The sequence below is a fragment of the Atta cephalotes genome (genome assembly GCF_000143395.1).
Source record: "Atta cephalotes unplaced genomic scaffold scaffold00015, whole genome shotgun sequence".
NCBI classification, from domain to species: Eukaryota; Metazoa; Arthropoda; class Insecta; order Hymenoptera; family Formicidae; genus Atta; species Atta cephalotes.
The window spans coordinates 2,178,365-2,183,794 of NW_012130079.1; the positions used below are offsets into that span (position 1 = coordinate 2,178,365).

Here is a 5,430-nt window from a genome sequence, read left to right on the forward strand (position 1 = left end):
AAATACTATACTACAAGAAGATATATATATATATATATATATATATATATATATATATATAAAATTAACCTTTAAGTAGGTAGAAGTAGTTTAAAGCAAGTTAGTAGGTGGAATGCTCACACCTCAAGTAGAAATTTTAATTTTATAGTTTTATATTTTTGCTACTCCGTTAGAATTTATATTAAAGAAACAATGATAACATAATCTCTTGAGTTAAATAACATTTTGTTATTTTTACCTTCCATATATGTGTTAAAATGTAAACCATTCCATTTCCATGGTTAGTTTCAAAGTAAACAACATCCATATTAACGTATGTTCTTAGCAAATATTAAACTAAATTTAAGTCAATACATTTTATTCAATTAAATTGTTTAACCTCATTGTTTTGATTAAATTAATAATATATCAAGTAGGAACAGTGGCGACCTATAGAAATGATTGAAAATAACTGAAATTGAAAGATACACAGAAAGGGCGATTTTGCTGAAGTATGTATCTAAAAATTTATTTAGATACAGATCTGAAAATAATTTTGTTGGCTCATAACAATAGAACGCTCAAATGTTGATGACAATGCTGCAAAAAATTTTAATATTCTAACAATCACTTTGAACGTTCTACTTAATTATTTTAATGGTCCAAACAAAATTATTTTCAGCCCTATATCTATGTAAATGTTTATACATAGGTAAAACCGTTCTTTTTGTGTATTATTTTACATTATGAATTTAATAATGTAGTATATTATGTTACAGTTAAATATGCATTAGTTACTTTTATGAAACAAAATTGAAAAAATAGTGAACTTTGAAACTTCTGGGCATTTGGATAATATCTTTTATCTTTCTTTTTCAGAACAAGATTTTAAAGAAAATTTTACCTGGGATGCTATCTCTATAGGATGCTGGCCATTCTATTCACTTAAAGATTAAATATAATCCCAATTCGGTTTCCAATCTCACGAAGTACCTGATGCAAAAGGAGAGTGTGTATAGATGTAAACGCGATGGAAGCCATGATGAATAAAACCGTAAAAGATCACGTTATCATTACTGAATACATGGCGTGGTAAATCGCATTATCGCGAGAAATACGAATTACTTTAACGACTTCCTTGTCGGGTCTCTCGGATGCGCGCGATTTTAGTTGAAGGTCCATAAATCTGATTTCACTTCCACTCCGTCTCCGCTCCGTAGCTTACCAAGTTAATTACATTAAAAACATTATTATTACTGCTTACGCGAAGAGGTCACCCGCGAGTACTGGTGTCTCATTACGCGTGCATCTTTCACAGACATGTTCAAATGTCGGTGTGTCGCTTCCCGTAGACAACAGTTGTTCCTCCTTTGTTTCTTCCTAATAACATTTGCGATAGTAAATAAAAAAAAAAACGTCGCAGTATTAACGACATACTCGTGTAAGAAATTTGAAAAATGACGAGGAGAAAGATGAACTTTAGGATGATGTTAAAGCGCGATTCTTAATTTTAGATGATGTATTAAGCGGGAGAACGTGAACAATAAACGGTTCCGAGCGGTATCACCTTTCCGCAGCGGGTCTGGTATTATAATAATAATAATACGTTGCCTTGAATTTGTGAAAAGAGTCACCAGCGATATTTTGTGAAATATGCCATGATGAATAATCCGATAACGTAAAATCGTGGCACGGGGAAACAGGTACAGAAGGCCGCAGGAAAACCAAGTACTCTGATTAACCCGTTTTACGTCAATTACCGTATCGGTCGAGCATTGAGCGAAGTCCTTGTAGAGAAGCCATTTCGGTTGGCTTCCGTTTAATGAGATTCCAATTAACGTACGAAATAGATTGGCGCGACCGAAGGCAACCGATCTCAATCTGGCAAACATATTCGTGTCATCTCCTTGCTGTTGCTAAGAGGCTGATTACTAAAGTCGCTAATAACTTCTCCTCTTCTTTTTTTAATATTCCTTAATTATACTTGTCTTGTGTAAAGCTGTACACTTGACTATCACTTGAGGTAGACATTCAGGAAATAAAGTTCGGATTGTATTATAATGAAAGATACAGACGGGAATTGAAATGAGTTTACTTTCGTTTGCTGTAACTCGTGGCGGCTTTGTAGGAACGGCTTGGATTTCAATATGTCGGAATTTAAATCCTTTTGCGAGAAAACCCGTCTGGCACATCGTACAGCCGTTTGCCGCTCAAGGAAAGAAAGCTATCGATTTCACAGATTGGTTCCTCGCAAAAAGTTAAGCCAGGAAGGTTGAATCAAAGGTGGAAGTGAATTTCGTAAAAAGGTTAGCGCCACTCCCAATTACTGATTCCCTTTCCTTCATTATTCTTTTCTCTCTTGTTCCCTTCTCCTCGTCCTTCTCTCTCTCTCTCTCTCTTTCTCTCTTTCTCTTTCCCCCTTTTTTTCTCGCTCATCTTCACTCAGCCACCTTTGAATAATACCTTCCGGGGCTTTGCTCACCTTAATGAAAATCTAAATGTTTCACGAATTCGTTTCTTCTCAAAATTCTTTTCATGCATTCTCTTATCCGAAAGAATAAAATGCAACAATATTATACGCACAATATTATACGCAATTGTTTATGTTCTGCACTTGTGCATTATTATTACATTACGTTCACTTTACTAAACAATTAATTTCAATTTTAATTACAAAACTGTTTAAGCCACAAAAGTAAAAAAAACTTGTTTTCGATGAGTCGAGGCCGAAGGAAGGAGGGGATGTAAGTAGACAAAGGAAATTCATTTTCCTGTATTAATTTACAGCGAGTTTCTCCTCGACTAAAACTTGAGTCGGCAGTTGACCGCGAAATACTCACGTCTCGAAAAAACATCGCGTAGATTAAAGCAAGACTGCGCGTGTTTATAATTACAATCGAATATTTGGAGCACGCTTCCGGAATGTGAGAATAATTATTTGCTGAACGCGAAATTAGATTGTATTGCGATTGAATATGACCGCCACGCGCAACGGGATTTTCAATGAGCGGCGTTTAATTAGATACCAACGTCGAACGACTATCGCATTGCAAACGACCGGCGTACACGCACCGTTTTACCTACTTTGCTTAAGCCGGATCATCCCAGCCGTTACGAAACGTTAATTATTGCATCTCCGCTTACCCCTCCATCTGTTATAACGGTATTGCATCTACCCTGTCAAGCTCGGAACAATATCGCCACGCGACAAGCACTCGCGTTTGATTACGTCGACAGCATTTGCCGCGACGCAACAGTTCAATTACTCGCAAATTGTTATTCGCATTGGTCATCAACTATTGCGCTCCAAGAAGTCATAGATAACGGTGGATATAATTTCTTTGTCCGTGTCTATGTCCTCGTGTCTGTATATCTGCCGCATACGGTCTTCTCATGGAAGCGCGATCAACAATCAATCGATCATCTTTACATGCGTATTCGATTGCGCTGCATATACACGTATATATATATATATATATATATACATACATACGTTCGCTCGATTTATGTCCTCGCGCGGACATTTCGTGCGCCATATCGCTGCGAAACATGCAACCAGCCCGTGCATCGATTATGCAAAATACACACCAACATTTTATTCGCTTTTTTTGTGATCAACAACCAGCCCACCGGGTACGCCTACGTTAATCTAGGAATTACGAGAAATCCCGGCTTTTCGAATTGCAAAAGCGGCCTGGTAACTCTCCCACACGCTGAAATATGGATATTCAAAATTGTACAGTACACCTCCGGTTGCGGCGATTAAATTATTGACAAGAGATTGTTCCGTGGCAAGGACAACGCTCATGTGTCATCTCGACTTTTTCGGATGAATTCTATGAAATTCTCTTCCCGTTTTATTTCAAATTCTTGCTTTGTCTCCCATGTTTCATGCAATTTTCACCATTTTTCATTTTACATGGAAAACGTACACGCTCGAGAATTATTACGCTTTCAAGCACTGTTTTCATTTTATCGGCCATTCGTCCATTCAATGTTATTTGGTGGCTTGGCAATAGCCGACGTCTGTCTAGTTGTCACTCGAGTCCAGGAGAATTTCAAGAGCGAATCGGAGCGCCACGATCTCGAGTCGACGGGGTCGACGGTTTAATTCTGGCGATAATTGTATTTCGCCGCGCGTACTATACGTCAAACTTTTGCCGCATTCTCATGCGGGAGTAACGGTCGCTATGTGCAAGTAACAAACAAACGCAACTGGAGGCAATAATCCTCCGGCATTAATATTTGATCGGTCAGGTAAGCTCCGGCTCTCGGGAGTGGAAAACTTTCCGCAAGCGAGCGCTATGGCGACCTGGATCAAGCGAGATCGACGGAAGCACAGCTTTACTCCAACATATAATACGAACATATAACATGTTATAAACGTATATTTGACTTTATGTAAATAATCTCCGCGTTATGTACGTCATCATGGTTGTCAGCATTTCTGTCAGTTATTTTCTTTCGCGACCATGTCGTCGCGGTAATGCCTAAAATTAAGATGGACGGGTAGTTCGAAAACATGTTTTCTAATTTCCAACGAGCTTGAGCTTAACGCAAAGAGAAAGGAGACTTCCACCTGCTCTGGCAAAACTGCAACTATCGCATATTCGATGCGGAAGCAATCAAACTTCTCTACCATGACCAATTATTCGATATTGCAGTGGGACTTGTTTTGTGTGTTTGCAAGATCTCTCGCTTGAATGTTCTGTTAAAGTGAAACCGTTTATCTTTGAAATACATTTCGTAATGAAATAATTTGTTATTAATAATAATGAAGTAATTTGTAGATCCAGATTCGGCAGATTCAGCCGAATCATTTTCAGTAAACAGCACATTTTCAGTATTCTCGATAAATCTTTTTTATGACCTGAATAGTAACTAACAATATTTTCCGCAGTAACATAAAATATACTGTTACGTCGATAAATCTTTTTTTTCTTTCTGCGTATGTATATGTGTATTTCAAAATATGTTTTATTATTATATTGTTTCGCGTTGTATTATTACTGTCAAATGATAAGCACATCGTTGAATTGAAAATACTAAATATACGTAATCATAATAAAGTCGTACGGCGAGTAAACAAAGTGATTAAATCAATTGATTAAAATTGCGTTATGAAAATACGCTTTATTAGATTTTTGTTAGAACTTCTTTTTGTCGAGAAGTGAATTGCAAAGTCAATCGTGAGTGTCTCAGCCGGAAGAAATCTTACGTAAACTAGTGATAAAGAGCACTACCTGGCGCGCCCAGCAAACTTAAGGAATGAAAGTTATTGGAAGTGCTCGGCAGCGGCGACGGCACATGACGTTTTTCTCACGACCATGATTCTTCGAACGTTCGGTCGTCGTCCGTCGTTTCTCTGTGACCTGCATTGTGCAAAACATACGAGGGACTGGCGGAAGCAATGTAAGAAATCGCGAAAAAGTTCTCTCTCTCTCTCTCTCT

General features: G+C 37.7%; 1 protein-coding gene across 1 annotated transcript in view; it reads right to left on the minus strand.

Moving 5' to 3' along the window:
• The window catches only part of LOC105617998 (regulator of G-protein signaling 7-binding protein-like), a 16,222-nt gene that overhangs the window by 6,730 nt on the left and 4,062 nt on the right, over nt 1-5,430 (minus strand). The gene's annotated exons all lie outside the window — the stretch shown is intronic.